A 19800-nucleotide genomic window follows, 5' to 3' on the forward strand; every position below is an offset into this window, starting at 1 on the left:
TAAAAAAACGCAGTACCTGCGAAGCGCAGTAAAGCCAGGTCGGCCTGAACATCACATACAAGACAGCGTAGTAGTTACAGACTAAGTCTTTAGATCACAGAGCTCACCACTAAGGAGCAAATTACTGCACTGCTGTCAACATCAGTTTCCTTCTGAGTAAAATGGGGTAACACTGTCATCTCATAGGGTTTTGGTGAGACTCAAATGAGGCAATCAATGCACATGGAGCCACTATGAAACAGCTCTTAAGCAGAGCTGTTTCATTATTACTACGCTGTATCTGTGTATATACGTGCATAAAGAGATGTTCGGAAGCACGTTAGTCAAAATGCTAACAACTGTTTATCTCCAGGGGATTGAATATGCCCCGGCCATCTGTGCTTTATTTTTTGTACTTTCCCGTACTGCTGAATTTTTGCAATGAATAGGTATGGTTTTTATAAAAACAACAACACTACTTTGTATATACCCTCCCAACATACAGATAAGTGTACTATATGAACGTGCTCTCTATTCCAACAGAATTCACGTGATAGGCAATATCTCAAATTAGAAACAGAGCAAGCTGGGGAGCCTGAGACCCTGGGCCTGGAACACTGTTGAATGAATGAAGGAAAAGATGAATTGAGAGGCAATAGAGTGCAGCAGTGCTGAGTTTTGGAGCCAAACAGCTGGATTCAAATATCAGTTCTGTCAATTTCTAGCTGTTAAGCTTGAACAATTCATTTTTAACCCCTCTGATCCTCCGTTTCCTTACCTATAAAATGGGATTGTACCAATTTACAAGACTATTATGTGGATTAAATGAGACAGTAAATGTGAAAGCAGTTTGCATTTAGTAAAAGTTCAATAAAAGATTTCTTTCCCTCTAGTCTCAAGTTTGCTAATGACAAACTGTGTGACACTGGACAAGTTGTTTCTCAGTTTTTCACCTATAAAATGAGTATAATATTCACCTACCCCTTGGGATGCTGTGATAATTATGTAAAAGCTTTTTGTATAGTACCAGGTACTATACAAATGGAAAGACTTACTATGATTATTATGGGAGTTTTTTGGTTTAATTTATTTTATAGCCTCTTGGCTCCAATAAACTAAACTTGGAGAGCCTTTAAAATCTGAGAAACATGCAGATTTTATTAATTAGTAATAATTTACTGACCTTCATGAACGTTCCCAGAATAGCCTAATCCCTGTCTACCCGAAAATAAAGTCTGCCTTGATCTGGCTGGAATCACTGCCTCCCAAGAAACCCTGGTCTATTTCAGCCCGTTGCTAAAGACTGCACAGCACGGAACGAGGCAGCTGGCATAAGTGCTGGGTGCTTGTGGTTTTGTTCTCCTGATGAGAAAGATGGGAACTCTTGCTTCTTCCCACTGTTTAAGAGAAAGTACTAACCCATCTGAGATGCCTCCAGCTGAAACCCTTACCTAACGGACGCACCCATACTCTCACCGTGGAGCACCTCAATGACGGCTGACATCTACAGAACCCTTTAAAAGCAGTTCTCCACACCATCTTCTACGGCCAAAGAATCATCTGCCATGGTGGGCAAGGCAGGGATTATTATGCTGACTTTAGAGGGGGGAAACTATGGATCTAAGCGGTTAAAGTGCCCTTGATCAAAGTCAAGCCTTACACTGCCAACCATGCTTGATAACAGACAGGGAACTGCACATAGTGTTGGATATTCTGAGTATGTCGGCTATCTCCCACGTGGTATAACGTTGATTGTTCTCAATTAATGTCTCAATTTGATCGCTATCAACTTCAACTGGTCTACTGACCGTGAAGCACTGTCCAGCAAGAAATCTCCAGCACGAAACTTCGCAAACCACTTTTGACACGTTTGATCAGTCGTCGCACCTTTTCCATACACTGCTCAAATCTTTCTTTGCATTTCAGTTGTGTTTTTACCTTTCTTAAAATAATAAAGCACAATATGCCGAAAACGTTGTTTTTCTTCCATCTTCAATACTAAAATGGCTATACAAAAATTTACCAATTTTGGTAAGTTTTTTTAAAATGCATGCTGATATGACTGCTGTCACAATATGATCTAACAAAATTGTTTCTAATGAAGTTAAAGACAACTAAGCGCTACTAGAGCCAGCTTATGTAAAAAACTGAATGAACTTTTTGGCCAACCCTGTACTTCCCTTTGGGAAAGATGAGAGGGGAGGGAAAATAAAGCTGTGCCTTTAGCCTTGCTTAATCAAGGGCAGGGCCAGAGGTTGACACCAGGGAGCAGAGTCTGGAGTTTACTTACATCAGGATCACTTTTCCCTAATGCGAACAACCGAGAAAGAGATATTTATGTTTACGCCTCCTGCTGACTTATTCTGCCCTAATTTTGGATGTCAGCACACTGTCCTCCCGAGTCTGAAAGATCCACAGGACCACAGGCTAGCATACCAGAAAGGTCCTTGGACTTCATTTAGTTCACTCTCCTCCTTTCACAAACAGATCGATGGTGACGATGGGGCTCAGAGGAGGGAAATGACTCACCAAGGCCACCAGGGAGCTCGGGCGGCGCAGGCCCAGAACCCAGCTCTCCCGGATCCAGGCCCAACGCCCTCTTTACCGCCTTCCTCAAATGACTGACCGCAGACCTATCTCCAGTGACAACAGCCCTACTCCGTCCTCGCTCCCTATGCCCTCCCTGTCCTAATCCTTTCCTCTCTCGGAATCGAAGTCATGCATCTTGGTAAGTGGACGCTCGGAATATACCACATGCTCAACTGCGGCAGTAAAACACCCCAATCTCCAGACCTTTACTACGTAAGGGATGAGCCTACATGCTGATTAATAGATACAGGATGGCCATCAACCTGCCCTTTAGGCACAAACAGCAACTGACAAAAGAAACTGAATTGTCCTTTCCTTCTGCTTCTCAACTTCCTCAAAGCTTGAAATTCTCAACGAGAAGCCAGATAGCTACGTTAGCCATACAAGAAATGCTGAAGGAGCTACGCTCGGGCAAACAATTACACTTACAAGTGATTTAAAACATGAATGCAATAGCAAACATGGGGAATATCGAGTACTAACTGAAGGCTAGGATCACAGATAAACGGAGTATCTGGAACTCCCGTGCTGTGAATCTTTGAGCAGTACAGTGCTGTGACTCCTGAGCTTGGGACCCGCTGGCGTCCATGCTTTCCAGCCAAAAGGACAAGTCACTTGTCTCTTTGTGCCTCAGGCTCCTGGCCATGCAAAGAGAGCAGTAACAGCACCTACCTTCTGGGAGTACTGCGAAGATAAAACGAGACAACGTATGTTAAGTGGTTAGGACAGTGATGGCACGTGAAGAGCACTCATTAATACAAGCTATTGCAATCCCTATTATCGAGTACATTAACTGAGAAACAGAGTTCAGATCTTCTTACCAAGCTGCGCTTTTACATTTAATCACGTTTTCACAAACTATAAAACAATTAAATTACTGCCCAGAGAAAGCTGACTTCAAAAGAGAGAGTAGTGGAAGAAACTAACTTTTAGTCTTAAGACAGTTTTCTGAACTTTGCTGATATCCTAGTACATGTTAGATGGTATTTTTTTTTTACAGTTAAAGCATTTATTCAATCGTCGTTCTTATGAAATTTTCACCAATTAGGCACTCAGTAGTTATCACTTACTTTCCCAGGCAAATAAGCAACCTTGGTGGAAGGGAGAAGGGGTAAGACGCAGGGCCCCCCCCACCGTATTTTCCCAATTCTTCACAATGCCCTCAGATCTCTGCCACCCAGCATCAACAATCAAGATGAGAGGCACCCTGGGAAGTACACTGTTTCCAAAATGCTTGGTGAGTGAAGCCATCAGGAACAGAGGTAAAAAAGAACAAAACAGAAATGAGAGATTTATTATATGCTGTAGCAAGTTAAAAATGAATGAGTAGATAGTCAAGTGACTTTTAACAAAGGTGCTATGACAACTCAATGGGGAAAGGACAGTCTTTCCAACAAATGGTGCCAAAACAATTGAAGATCCATATGAAAAAAATGAGCTGAGACCCTTCCTTCGTACCATATAACACGGACCATAGACTAAGTATAAAACTATAAACCTCTGGAAGAAAACATAAGAGAAATCTCTCTGATCTTGAGTTAGGCAAAGAACAAGCCATAGAAGAAAGTACTGGTAAGCTGGACTTCATCAAAATTAAAGATGTGTGTGCTTTAAGACACTGCTAAGAAAATGAAAGGGCAAGCTACAGACTGGGAGAAATCACATATCTGATAAATGCTTATATCCACACTGAGTAACAGAATCTCAAAACTCAACAATGAGAGAACAACCATAATATAAACTGAAAATAACCTAAATATCCAACAATGAGGATTGGTTAGATAATCTAGCTACTTCCAGTCAATGAAATACTAGTGGGTTGTTAAAAAGTTTAAACTCATCAAAAAAAAATAACATGAATTGACAGAAGGATAGAAGGATGGGTATATGGACTGAGAAGTGGCAAAGCATATACAGTGAAACGGTGGTGGGAGTATAGATAATTACTGGATAATGTGATTTTTCTAAGTCTGAAAATTTTCATAATAAGATGTTGAAAAAGGTTAAGCTCTAGAATACTTCATAACACAAATATGTCATCAAACATGATGTACTGGTAAATAAAAAAGATTACAAAGCTGTATGCACAGTACAAATCCACAATATATACATTTTTTTTTTAACGTGCGCCCGGTGGAAAAGGATACACAGCAGAAAGTTAACAGTGACTCTCGATGGATGATGTGATGACAACTACTTTTCCTCTTATTTTTGCTGATCCGTCGTCTTCAAATTTTTCTATAATGATCAAATATTCTTACGATGTAAAAAAAGAAGAGAGGCTTCCCTGGTGGTGCAGCGGTTGGGAGTCTGCCTGCCAATGCAGGGGACACGGGTTCGAGCCCTGGTCCGGAAAGATCCCACATGCCACGGAGCAACTAAGCCTGTGCACCACAGCTACTGAGCCTGCACTCTAGAGCCTGCGAGCCACAACTACTGAGCCTGCGCTCTACAACTACTGAAGCCCACACCACGCCTAGAGCCTGTGCTCCGCAACAAGAGAAGCCACTGCAATGAGAAGCACAAGCAACGCAACGAAGAGCAGCCCCTGCTTGCCGCAACTAGAGAAAACTCACGCGCAGCAACAAAGACCCAACGCAGCCCCCCAAAAAACAATAAATAAATTAAATAAATTTATAAAAAAAAAAGAGGTGCCTTAATAGCAGTGAGGCAATAAATAATTTCAGACAAGACTGATTAGAATTTACTTGATCACAAACTCAGTGACAGAAAACACTCCCTCCAAAAAAGCTTTAAAAGTCTTAAGCTTATTCAACATACATTCAATGAATAATTCTTTCACTGCCTACTCGCTGAACTTTGTGCCCGATGCCGAAACTTATAACAATTAGGGCTGCACAACTTGAAATGTACATATCAGAAAGAGAGCTGATAAAAGCCCTGAATTGTGCACCAGTCATACCATATCCACATCTTAACTGGAGTCAACAATTTGTAAGAACCACTGACAAACTAGAGCCTGTTATACAAAGCTCAAGTGAGCAATGTGTTTAATCTGGGGCAGTGTCAAGGAAATGACTGCCATAGTCTGGGTGCTGTTTTGGATGAGGCAGTACTTGGATCAACTAGTAGACATTTTAAAGAAGCAAACACCAGCTGAATATAAGAAGAAGAAGGAAGAGATACCCAGGGCTGGGTTAGTAACGTAACAACCCAGGGAACACCTTACCACCAAAAGTATAAAAGCAGAAGCTGGGTAAATGCTTATCATAGATAATGGTTATGATTACATTCAAGAATTATTTACTGAGTGCTTATGACGCAATAATGGAAGTTCCGTAATCTGTGCCGTCCAGCATGGTAGCCACGGGTGGCTGCTGACCACTTGAGATTGGCATTATAATCAGGAGGACTATCATATGAAAGAACACGTGAGGGTAGGCTCCTTATGACATGGAGAACAGAGGAAATTAATCTGAAGAGAGAGAGAGAGGCCAGTTCATGCCATACTTTATAAACTAAGCTAAGGAGTCATAACTTTAACCAGAAAGACACAGAAATATCCTGAAGAAACTTCGGAAGAGAATATTAACTCAGATTTGAATATTGACGATTTAACAAAATACAGAGGAGACAGTTTAAGAGGTAGAGAACAAAAGTGGAATATAATTATGGCATTTTAATAATGATGAAGACCTATGTACGTCAGCATCACAGCTCTGAAGAAAAGGGGACAAAAGAGAGTTTAAGGAAGAAGACATGATAATGACAGTGATGCATCCACGTGGATCTGACTCCATCAAGCCTCTAGGTTTCTAGTCTGGACCGCAGTGCGCAGCTCACTGAGAATGAGGATTTTGGAAGAAGAAACGTCTGGGAAGGAGAGCAGTGTGCTCAGTTATTTTTTTTTTTTTACAGATTTATTTAGAAAGAGATTTTTTATTCCATAATAACCACCCATTTAAAGCACACAATTCAATGATTTTTTAGTATATTCACAAGGTGGCATGACAATCACTGCAATCTAATTTCAGAATGTTTTCATCATCCCCCAAAGAAACCTTATACCCCTCAGCAGCCCCTCCCCATTCTCACCCCTTAACCTCAGCACCTACTAATCTACTTCCCGTCTCTATGGATTTGCCTTTTCTTGACATTTCATATAAATGGAATCAAACAATATGTGGTCTTTTGTGATTGGCTTCTTTCTCTTAGCATAATGTTTTCAAGGTTCATCCATGGTGTATCAGTATGGGTACCTCATTCCTTTTTATTGCTGAATAATATGCCACTGTATGAAGAGCCCACATTTTATTGATCCATTTATCAGCGCACAGACATTTGGGTTGTTTTCACTGTTTGGCTACTATAAATAATGCTCCTATGAACATTCATGTGTAAGTTTGGTATGGACGTATGTTTAATTTCTCTCGGGTATATGCCTCAGAGGGGAAATGCTGAGACACATGGAAACTCTGTTTAATGTTTTGAACAACTACCAAACTGTCTTCCAAAGCAACTGCACCCTTTTACATTCTCCCCAGCCAATGTCTGAGGGTTCCAACATGAGATTTATCCACACAGCCACTTACCCAACGTGTGAAGAGCGTCCACATCCTCACCAACACTTGTTATTATCTGTCCTTTTATTCCAGGGAGTGTGAAGTGGTATCTCACTGTGTTTGGTTTGTACTTCCTCATGTCTAAGGATGCTGAGCACCTTTTCATGTGCTTATTGGCCATTTGTACGTCTTCTTTGGAGAAGCGTCCATTTAAATCATTCGCCCATTTTTAAAGTCAGTTGTGTTTTTATTCTTGAGTTGTAAGAGTTCTTTGTATATTTTAGATATAAGCCCCTTATCAGATATATAACGTGCAGATACTTTCTCCCATTCTGTGAACTGTCTTCTCACTTTCTTGATAGTATGGTTTGCAGCACACATGTTTTTACTTTAGATGAAATCCAATTTATTTATTTTTTTTTTATTGATATCATTTGTGTTTTGGTGTTATGTCTAAAAAAATCACGCCTAACCCAAGGCCATGAAGATTTACTCATATTTTCTCCTATAAGAGACTAAAGTTTTAGCTTCCACATTTAAGTTCACTATCTATTTTGAGTTCTTTTGTATATGGAGGTAGGTAGGTTCAACTTCATTCTTTTGTATGTTGATATTCAGTTGTCCCAGCATTTGCTGAAAAGGCTATTTTTCCCATTGAATTGTCTTGGCATCTTTGTCAAAAATCAATTGCTCGTAAAATAGTGGTAGTGAGTCTAGTTTTAGACACGCTGAACTTGAGGTACCTGGGCTCTGTCTTCTTGGGAATAAGCTACATACGTGGATAATCATGTCTTCTACTCACAGCCCAGGAATCAGTGAACTCGATGAATTCAGTGGATGATTATCCATCTGTGTGATTCACAGTCGCTGCCTCATCACCCACAGATGTGGACACTCTGAGGCATATCACTCTTTGCTCTAGTGAAGGGACCAGTTGGCTCTCTTTCTAGCGCTGCTCTTCTATTTGGGACTCTTCTCTGATTCAGTGTATTGCTTACACTTCTATTTTGCACAGTGACACAAATCGAGGAGAGCATTTTCCTTCTTCCTAGGAAAGGAAGTCCCTAAAGCTGATCAGTTAGAAATCTCAGCTGGTAGAAGAACATAGCGTCAATGGGTATATTTGATTTTCATCTGTTTATAGGCACCGAGGCTCCAAGGTGTGGTGTTTCTACTTTGTATAAAGGGCTTCAAACGTGTGCCAGGCCCAACAGTTTTCTGTGTTCAGGCCAATGTTAGAGAATTTAAATTTTTAAATTGCTAATGACTTCAGTGGGTCAGAGCTCAGTGAAAGGAAAGCTCTCTAAAGGGCCACTAATTAGAGATAAATCATGAATAACTTGAAGAACCGGAGACATTAAACTAAATTAATGAGAGACTTTCTGAAGACTATTGTTTTCAAGCAACTGAAAAGCCAACTGGATGAAAGAATAAACCAGTAAAAAGAAGTGTAGAAGAACGAAAACAGAAGATAAAAGAGCCTAGCCTAGCCCACTGCAAATGCAAAAAAAATAAATTAAAAAAATTGTGTTGTCCATACCTCTTTTCTGGCACTTTCATCTCAGATGCCCCAGGCTCCCCTTCTTGGCTACATACTACTACCCAAGGCCCAACTTTCACTTGCCCTATCCCTAGTACCACTGTCTTGCATACGGTAGGTACTCAATATCTATCTTTCAAGTAAAAATTTAAGCAGATATGACACGTGAAAATAGATAAATAAGCAGTAGTTATGTATTTATAATACAGAGAAGTCTATACTTTTTTAAAAAAAAAATTCACATTTATTATAGTACATTTAAAATTCTCAAGTAGTTTTGAAGTATTCACATTTAGGGAATTCGCTGGAGGTCCAGTGGTCAGAACTTGGCGCTTTCAGTGCTGGGGCCCGGGTTCAATCCCTGGTCGGGGAGCTGAGATCCCACAAGCCATGTGGCTCAGCCAAAAAAAAAAAAAAAAAAAAGTATTCACATTTACTGAAATTATGTTTACATTAAGTATTTAACACCACCTTTATTGTGTAAAATAACTTCCACATGTGTTTACATTGCCTAAACCAATCACCATGTACACGTCTCTCAAAGATAAAAATAATAAGGTCAACATATTGACTTCCAGGGGCTCTTCTAGTTCTAAGATCTAAAAGCCTGTGATCATCATTCCAATTTCTCTTCTGTCCCTACCTCAAAGCTACATAGCAGGGGATTAAGCAAGGATGATTACAACCATGCAAATATGCCCGAGGACAACTGACAGTCACACTTGTTCACACTTGCCCTCCACTGAAATACTATAAACACTCTTGTCTGGAGTCTGAGTCATCCTCTAAGCTAAGATGGCCATGGTGAACAAGAAAAGGTAAAACACAATTTATTTCCTTAAATATGCTAATCATAGTTCTTTTAAAATCCAAGTCGATCATTTTATTATGTCTGTCCTTACTATGTTTTCCCTTGGTTTTTGGTTAAGTCTTATCTTCTCATACATCTGATAAATTTTTTTTTTTTTGGAGTTTATTTATTTATTTATTTTTAGCTGTGTTGGGTCCTCATTTCTGCGCGAGGGCTTTCTCTAGCTGCGGCAAGCGCGGGCCTCTCACTATCGCGGCCTCTCCCGCTGCGGAGCACAGGCTCCAGACGCGCAGGCCCAGCAGCCGTGGCTCACGGGCCCAGCTGCTCCGCGGCATGTGGGATCTTCCCAGACCAGGGCTCGAACCCGCGTCCCCTGCACTGGCAGGCAGACCCCCAACCACTGCACCACCAGGGAAGCCCCATCTGATAATTTTTGATCGAGTGCCAGTCACTGTATATGGAAACTGTATAGGGCTTCCCTGGTGGCACAGTGGTTAAGAATCCGCCTGCCAATGCAGGGGACATGGGTCCGATCCCTGGCCTGGGAAGATCCCACAACCGCGGAGCAATGAAGCCCGTGCGCCACAACTACTGAGCCTGCGCTCTAGAGCCCATGCTCTGCAACAAGAGAAGCAACGACAGTAAGAAGCCTGAGCACCACAATGAAAAGGAGCCCCCGCTCGCCTCAACTAGAGAAAGCCCATGCGCAGCAACGAAGACACAACACAGCCAAAAATAAAAACAAATAAATTTATTATTAAAAGAAAAACTGTACAGATAATTCGCGGCTCCTCTAGGAGGATTTGCTTTTGTTTCTAATGCGCAGGTAGGTCAGGGGTAAAAACCACTCTGGGTCACCTTAATCTAGTTAGATATTGAGATGATTCAAAGCAGTACTCCAGTTCCTCAGAAGGCCAGTCTATGCCTAGTTCACCACTGTCCCTAAGCAGAGCCCTTATGAAAACTGCGGCGTTTACTAGGGCTCCTCCTCCTTGGCAAGGGTGCAAATACCAATTTTTTTTTTTAATCTCCCCTGTCCCATGAATCTCCCTAAAGCTCTAACCATCTTCTTAGTTGACAATTTCAGCAATGACAATTGCATCAAGGGAAGAAACGGTGCCCAATGTCGGGCTTACCTGACAACCCTCTACCAAATCTTGGCTCTGCAAATCCTTTCTGCCTTGTAGCTCTCCTATGCCTTCAAACTGATTTTTCCCCCCTTTGTATTTTTTTTTTAACATCTTTTTTGGAGTATAATTGCTTTACAATGGTGTGTTAGTTTCTGCTTTATAAGAAAGTGAATCAGTTATACATATACATATGTTCCCATATCTCTTCCCTCTTGCATCTCCCTCCCTCCCACCCTCCTTATCCCACCCCTCTAGGTGGTCAAAAAGCACCGAGCTGATCTCCCTAGGCTATGTGGCTGCTTCCCCCTAGCTATCTGCTTTATGTTTGGTAGTGTATATATGTCCATGCCACTCTCTCACTTTGTCACAGCTTACCCTTCCCCCTCCCCATATCCTCAAGTCCATTCTCTGGTAGGTCTGTGTCTTTATTCCCGTCTTGCCCCTAGGTTCTTCATGACCACTTGTTTTTTTTTTAGATTCCATATATATGTGTTAGCATACAGTATTTGTTTTTCTCTTTCTGACTTACTTCACTCTGTATGACAGACTCTAGGTCCATCCACCTCACTACAAATAACTCAATTTCATTTCTTTTTATGGCTGAGTAATATTCCATTGTATATATGTGCCACATCTTCTATATCCATTCATCTGTTGATGGACACTTAGGTTGCTTCCATGTCCTGGCTATTGTAAATAGAGCTGCAATGAACATTCTGGTACATGACACTTTTTGAATTATGGTTTTCTCAGGGTATATGACAAGCAGTGGGATTGCTGGGTCGTACGGTACTTCTACTTTTAGTTTTTTAAGGAACCTCCATACTGTTCTCGATAGTGGCGGTATCAATTTACATTCCCACCAACAGTGCAAGAGGGTTCCCTTTTATCCACACCCTCTCCAGCATTTATTTTTTGTAGATTTTTTGATGATGGCCATTCTGACTGGTGTGAGATGATATCTTATTGTAGTTCTGATTTGCATTTCTCTAATGATTAGTGATGTTGACCATTCTTTCATGTGTTTGTTGTCAATCTGTATATCTTCTTCGGCGAAATGTCTATTTAGGTCTTCTGCCCATTTTTGGATTGGGTTGTTTTTTTGATATTGAGCTGCATGAGCTGCTTGTAAATTTTGGAGATGAATCGTTTGTCAGTTGCTTCATTTGCAAATATTTTCTCCCATTCGGAGGGCTGTCTTTTTATCTTGTTTATGGTTTCCTTTGCTGTGCAAAAGCTTTTAAGTTTCATTAGGTCCCATTTGTTTATTTTTGTTTTTATTTCCATTTCTCTAGGAGGTGGGTCAAAAAGGATCTTGCTGTGATTTATGTCATAGAGTGTTCTGCCTATGTTTTCCTCTAAGAGTTTGATACTGTCTGGCCTTACATTTAGGTCTTTAATCCATTTTGAGTTTATTTTTGTGTATGGTGTTAGAGAGTGTTCTAATTTCATACTTTTACATGTACCTGTCCAGTTCTCCCAGCACCACTTATTGAAGAGGCTGTCTTTTCTCCACTGTATATTCTTGCCTCCTTTATCAAAGATAAGGTGACCATATGTGTATGGGTTTATCTCTGGGCTTTCTATCCTGTTCCATTGATCTATATTTCTGTTTTTGTCCCAGGTACCATACTATCTTGATTACTGTAGCTTTGTAGTATAGTCTGAAGTCAGGGAGCCTGATTCCTCCAGCTCCATTTTTCTTTCTCAAGATTGCTTTGGCTATTCAGGGTCTTCTGTGTTTCCTTACAAATTGTGAAATTTTTTGTTCTAGTTCTGTGAAAAATGTCAGTGGTAGCTTGATAGGGATTGCATTGAATCTGTAGATTGCTTTGGGTAGTAATTTTCGCAATGTTGATTCTTCCAATCCAAGAACATGGTATATCTCTCCATCTATTTGTATTATCTTTAATTTCTTTCATCAGTGTCTTATAATTTTCTGCATACAGGTCTTTTGTCTCCTTAGGTAGGTTTATTCCTAGGTATTTTATTCTTTTTGTTGCAATGGTAAATGGGAGTGTTTTCTTAATTTCACCTTCAGATATTTCATCATTAGTGTATAGGAGTGCTAGAGATTTCTGTGCATTAATTTTGTATCCTGCTACTTTACCAAATTCATTTATTAGCTCTAGTAGTTTTCTGGTAGCATCTTTAGGATTCTCTGTGTATAGTATCATGTCATCTGCAAACACTGACAGCTTTACTTCTTCTTTTCCAATTTGGATTCCTTTTATTTCTTTTTCTTCTCTGATTGCTGTGGCTAAAACTTCCAAAACTATGTTGAATAATAGTGGTGAGAGTGGGCAACCTTGTCTTGTTCCTGATCTTAGTGGAAATGGTCTCAGTTTTTCACCACTGAGGACGAGGTTGGCTGTGGGTTTGTCATATATGGCCTTTATTATGTTGAGGAAAGTTCCCTCTGTGCCTACTTTCTGGAGGGTTTTTATCATAAATGGGTGTTGAATTTTGTCGAAAGCTTTCTCTGCATCTACTGAGATGATCATATGGTTTTACTCCTTCAATTTGTTAATATGGTGTATCACATTGATTGACTTGCGTATACTGAAGAATCCTTGCATTCCTGGGATAAACCCCACTTGATCATGGTGGATGATCCTTTTAATGTGCTGTTGGATTCTGTTTGCTAGTATTTTGTTAAGGATTTTTGCATCTATGTTCATCAGTGATATTGGTCTGTAATTTTCTTTCTTTGTGACATCTTTGTCTGGTTTTGGTATCAGGGTGATGGTGGCCTCGTAGAATGAGCTTGGGAGTGTTCCTCCCTCTGCTATATTTTGGAAGAGTTTGAGAAGGATAGGTGTTAGCTCTTCTCTAAATGTTTCATAGAATTCGCCTGTGAAGCCATCTGGTCCTGGGCTTCCGTCTGTTGGAAGATTTTTAATCACAGTTTCAATTTCAGTGCTTGTGACTGGTCTGTTCATATTTTCTATTTCTTCCTGGTTCAGTCTCGGAAGGTGGTGCATTTCTAAGAATTTGTCCATTTCTTCCAGGTTGTCCATTTTATTGGCATAGAGTTACTTGTAGTAATCTCTCATGATCCTTTGTATTTCTGCAGTGTCAGTTGTTACTTCTCCTTTTTCATTTCTAATTCTATTGATTTGAGTCTTCTCCCTTTTTTTCTTGATGAGTCTGGCTAATGGTTTATCAATTTTGTTTATCTTCTCAAAGAACCAGCTTTTAGTTTTATTGATCTTTGCTATTGTTTCCTTCATTTCTTTTTCATTTATTTCTGATCTGATCTTTATGATTTCTTTCCTTCTGCTAACTTTGGGGTTTTTTTGTTCTTCTTTCTCTAATTGCTTTAGGTGTAAGGTTAGGTTGTTTATTTGAGATGTTTCTTGTTTCTTAAGGTAGGATTGTATTGCTATAAACTTCGCTCTTAGAACTGCTTTTGCTGCATTCCATAGGTTTTGGGTCGTCGTGTTTTCATTATCATTTGTTTCTAGGTACTTTTTGATTTCCTCTTTGATTTCTTCAGTGATCTCTTGGTTATTAAGTAGTGTATTGTTTAGCCTTCATGTGTTTGTATTTTTTATAGTTTTTTCCTGTAACTGATATCTAGTCTCATAGCGTTGTGGTTGGAAAAGATACTTGATATGATTTCAATTTTCTTAAGTTTACCAAGGCTTGATTTGTGACCCAAGATATGGTCTATCCTGGAGAATGTTCCATGAGCACTTGAGAAGAATGTGTATTCTGTTGTTTTTGGATGGAATGTCCTATAATATCAATTAAGTCCATGTTGTTTAATGTATCATTTAAAGCTTGTGTTTCCTTATATTCATTTTGGATGATCTGTCCATTGGTGAAAGTGGGGTGTTAAAGTCCCCTACTATGATTGTGTTACTGTCGATTTCCTCTTTTATGGCTGTTAGTATCTGCCTTATGTATTGGGGTGCTCCTATGTTGGGTGCATAAATATTTGCAATTGTTGTATCTTCTTCTTGGATGGATCCCTTGATCATTATGTACTGTCCTTCTCTGTCTCTTGTAATAGTCTTTATTTTAAAGTCTATTTTGTCTGATATGAGAATTGCTACTCCAGCTTTCTTTTGATTTCCATTTGCATGGAATATCTTTTTCCATCTCCTCACTTTCAGTCTGTATGTGTCCCTAGGTCTGATGTGGGTCTCTTGTAGACAGCATATATACTGGTCTTGTTTTTGTATCCATTCAGCCAGTCTATGTCTTTTCATTGTGATGTTATTTTTTAACATTTCACCTTTTCTTGCTCTTAATAGGACTAAAACACTGCCAGAAGTAGAACCCCCCAATACAATACAACTTAACGTGTTCAAAACTGAACCAAACGGCAACTTTCTAACATAAATCACTCATAATTTAATTCAAGTCTTCTCTAGTTGGTCTCTACAACTTCTGCAGTTCTGAAATTTGAGTTTTTCCCAGGGGACTAACCAAATTAGGGGATGAAGCAATGGGGAGTGTGAGAAAATAGAGATTAGGCATTACTGTTGACTGACAGAAAACCATAAAGCCCGAATTCAAACAAAGCATTAATCAAAAGTAATGTCATCATGCACTGTAATCTAAAATCTAACACGCCTTATGGCTGGAGGCATGGAGCTCCCTTCAAAAAATGAGAAAGCTGAAAACTCCTAGGCACAGAGCCTGACACACCACGGATACACAAGGAATGGCAGTCCCTGGTGCCCCTGCTCCTCCTCTCCTGTCTCCCCCTGATCCCTACCTAGAGGTGGGCTGACACTGAATGCAGGCTGAAATTTCAGTATAGTCCAGCTGTCTCACTACAAAGTCTCAGGCTCATTCCCAAGTTTTTGCTGCACTGAATAGGAGGAACTAGAGTTGAGGTCATAAAAATGAACCCACGAATCAAGAGAGCAAATGTTCTTGCCTACTTCTGCCTATAACTAAAGAGGAAACCATGGGTGAAGAAGAGTGAAAAATAAGACCAGAACTGTGAGACAAGAAATCTGAGCTTCATGCCCCTAATACCTCACTGCCTGTGAGGCCTAGGCAAGTGGCCTCTGGAGTCGGTGTCCATTTTCTCATCTGAGAAATAGGGAGCTCATGCATTAGTCAACAAACATTTATTGAGCACTTACTACATTCCAAAAAACCAGCCCCAGTCTTGAAACTCAAGCCTAGGTCAGCAGTTCTTAACTGTGGCTGCACACTTAAATAACCTAGAGATCTCAAATGAAACAACAACAAAACCCCTCATCCCAGATTAATGGACTCCCTAAGGTAGGGCCCGGGCATCAGGCGGAGGGTGGGGAAGAGGGCCTTTTCAACTGTTTCTGATGCCCAGTGAGGGTTAAAAACCACTGGACTTAGAGAATTTCTAAGTTTCTGAATCTAACTTTCTATGGTTTGACAAATGAGTATTTTTTACAGGTCAAAACCCTCCAAAATAAACCAGTTTCATTAATACTTTGGAGGGAGAGTGACCGAGGGGGTGCCTCGACTGTGCCGACAGTCCTAGCCCGAGGGGTCACATTGCCTGTAAGTGTCCTCCAGCCTCACAGATGCCTCCCTGGAGTCATATTCAAAAGCCACACATGTCACGTTATAAGTGAGAATTCTCCCCGAGGGGCAGACAGATGCCTGACTCATGCCATTCTGGATTTGTTCCCTTGGCTTAAAGCACTGTTTGGTCATTCATGATTTTTGTCATATCTGTTTAACATGAGTGCTATTAATCTTTTTCTTTAAAATCAACTCACTGGAGCAATAAGAGAGTATTAGCCCTACTAAATATTAAAACACATTGTAGAACCTCTTTAATCAAAAGCGAGGTATTGACACATGAATAAATGCAGACCAATGGAACATAATAGAAAATCCAGAAATAGGTCAAATTAATTAAATATGACAAAGGACAGAATCTCAAAACACTGGGAGAAAATGGAATTTTAAAATAATTAATTTGGTTGTGCTGGGTCTTAGTTGCAGCAGGGGGCTCCTTAGTTGTGGCTCACTGGCTCCTTAGTTGCGGCACATGGGTTCCTTAGTTGTGGCAGGCGGGCTCCTTAGTTGTGGCACATGGGCGCCTTAGTTGCGGCATGTGCGAACTCTTAGTTGCACCATGCATGTGGGATCTAGTTCCCTGACTAGGGATTGAACCTGGACACCCTGCATTGGGATTGTGGAGTCTTACCCACTGCACCACCAGGGAAGTCCCAGAAAATGAAATTTTTAATAAGGGGGATTGGGATAACTGAAAAACCAGATGGAAAAGGCTAAAATCGGATCCAGCTCTCACACCATATATTTAATTCCAAATGGATCAAAGATTTAAATGTTTGAAAAAGAAAAAAGAAAAGAAACTGTACAACTACTAGAAAAAACATAGGTGAATTCAACCTGGTATCACAGAAAACTTTCGAGCTATGACTGAAAATCAAGAAGCAGTGAGTAAAAAAAAATTTAAAAAAAAAAGAAGTAATCCCCACAAAATCACGTGCATTAAGCACCTAGTCTGCATCATTTCAGCTCCTCCTGCCTTACCTGTTTCGTATTCTAGCCACCCCTGAGGCAACCAGTTTTGCCCGGGCTCTGACCTGTGTCCAGTCCCTGCTGCGGCCCCAGGGGGCTGCCACGTGAGCCCTCTCAGTACCCACTGAGAACATCACCATGTACAGGGGCAATTAATTGCCCCATGGAGCAATCCTTTGCCAAATGGAGACAGTAGCTAATGGCTATAGGCTTCTCCCTTCAGCCCCCACAAATATCAATCCTGTGCTCTCCTCCAAACACACAGGAGCCTTCATCTCGGGTACAGTTTTCTGGGGAACCCAGTTAAAATACCACTAATTTGGTGCACTGATTTTCTTCTAATATACAAAAATAAATACTTAATTATAAAAATTTAAAAAGCGCTCATCAGAAGGAGCGTAACTCCCTACTCCTTAAGTGTGAGCTATGAACAGTGACTGTCTTGAAAAGAAGACAGCATGAAAAGGGGAATAAAAGAGTAACTTTACAGTGATGAAACCTGACAAACACTGCTTCAGCCAGGTGATCAAGGTCGACATCCACAGTGATAAATCACGCTGCAGTATGTACCCTCTGTAACATGGAATGGAATGTCACTTTATCTCTGTGATCTTCCTGCCTGAAACTTAACAACCCCAGGCTAACCATGAGAAAAACATGAAATAAATTCCAACAGAAGGGCATCCTACAGTATACCTAAACAAGTACTCCTCAAAATAGTCAAGATCTTCAAAAATTAAAGACAGTCTGAAAAACTATCCACAGCAGAGGGATCTAAGGAGATTTAACAACTAAATGTAATGTGGTATCCTGGATCAGACCTTGGAACAGAAGAAGGACGTTAGGTAAAAACAAGAAAACTTGAATATACTATGGACTTCAGCTAATAACACTGTATCAATATTAGTTTACTAAGTATAACAAATGTACCACGTAAGATATTAATAACAGGGGAAACTATATATGTGGAGAGTGTATGGGAACTCTCTGTACTATCTGCTCAATTTTTCCATAACTCTAAAATTGTTTTAAAATATAAAGTCTATTAATAAAAACAGGAAAAAAAAAGATTTATGAAAAGCATTCCTCCATCCCTGGCAATGGGGCCTGGGATCTGCATTTTGGAAGGACATACACACAGGGATTCCTATGCACATTAAAGTTTGAGAAACCTCGGGGACATCAGGAGTTACAGTGCACAATGTCCTTACAAAGAAAATTCAGGAAAAAAAAAATCCATCCACACATCAATAAACAAATCCTGTCTCCTGGTAGTGGTACGGAAACACCAGATGAAAGCACTGTCACCCAGTAATTCATTAACTCATTAAGCACATAATGAAAGAGTTTTCATCTTGGATGCCAGCTTCACTCACTTGGGAGCTGCCTTGAATGTGGTACTTGGAAGGACCCATGACAAGGCAGAATGAATGTCATGATTTACTACTTATTTTATGTACAAGTGGCAGCATCAATATTCACTAAGCATCTACCAACTGCCAGGCACAGCGCTAGGCTCTAGGGACCCAAAAGAGATGGAAACAAGCATAATCCTTTATGAAGTATAGGAGGAAAAAGATAAGTAATTATAAATATAAAAAGTAACAGAGGGACTTTCCTGGCGGTCCAGTGGTTAAGACTCCGTGCTTCCAATGCAGGGGGCATGGGTTCGATCCCTGGTCAGGCAGCTAGGATCCCACATGCCACGCAGCGCAGCCAAAAATAAAATAAAATAAAATAACAGAAGAGGAAATATGGAATGCCACAGAGGCAAATAATCGGGAAGGGCCATCAGCCAGGGTCGGAGTCAAGGACTGCCTCCCTGAGGAAGTGACATTTAAGCTAAGATTTGAAGGCTAAGAACTTAGCAAGGTGAAGAGGAAAAGGAAGTAGTTGAACTCTGGTCAACTCATCAATTAGTCCATCAGACCTTTTCTTACTTAAGGATCCTCTGGAGGAGAATGAAGAAGACAAGATCAGAGCAATAGACACAGCTCCACAGAGAGAGCCCAGAGTGGAGGGCAGCACCCAGAGTGTTTAAGGTGCTGGAAGCTTTACAGAGGGGCCCAGGGCAGATATATGACAAGGGGGAAGGACTGGAGAAGGTGAGTAAGAGGCTTCCAAAACCAAGCCCTAAGGGATGTTGCCCATTTCCCCTAAGACACTCAGAAAACGTGTCACATTGGCTCCCACTGCCCTTTCTGCCACCACCTCCATGACTTTCACAGCTAACTGCTCAACTGCAGTAACTATTTCTTAATCTAAATTTCCCGGTACAATAATCTCCTCTACCCCAAAATAACATGCCTCCTGTTTTGTATTTATTTCAGTAGTTCTATTTTGCCTCTTTTACAGAGAATGGCCCTGAATCATTTTTAGAAGTTGAAGCATCAATAGCAACTGTGGTTTCTAAACCAAAAAATTATCACATATGGTAGAGAACTTATATAGCAATCTGACAAAAGGGCAGAATATCTGAAATCAGAATTGTCCCAGATCTTTCCGGGTTCATCTCCTTCACAGACATAACAAATTGAGGTGGGGGAAGTAAACAGCTAACCTTTACTCACCACCGTAAGCCGAGAACTTTCTACGTATTCTCATTTGATCCTCACAAAACCCTGAGAAAGAAGTAGGGTTATCCTCATTTATATTTGAGAAAAGTGTCAGTTCATAAAGGTTAAGTAATTTGCTCAAAGTCAGTCAGCTGGTGAGGAGTGGCTCTGGGGC

The 19800-nt window shown here is 40.5% G+C and overlaps 1 protein-coding gene across 1 annotated transcript in view; it reads right to left on the reverse strand.

Annotated features, from left to right (window-relative positions):
* The window catches only part of EVL (Enah/Vasp-like), a 160657-nt gene that overhangs the window by 134040 nt on the left and 6817 nt on the right, over positions 1-19800 (reverse strand). The gene's annotated exons all lie outside the window — the stretch shown is intronic.

Source organism: Balaenoptera borealis, assembly GCF_965194805.1.
Source record: "Balaenoptera borealis genome assembly, chromosome: 3".
Taxonomy (NCBI): Eukaryota; Metazoa; Chordata; class Mammalia; order Artiodactyla; family Balaenopteridae; genus Balaenoptera; species Balaenoptera borealis.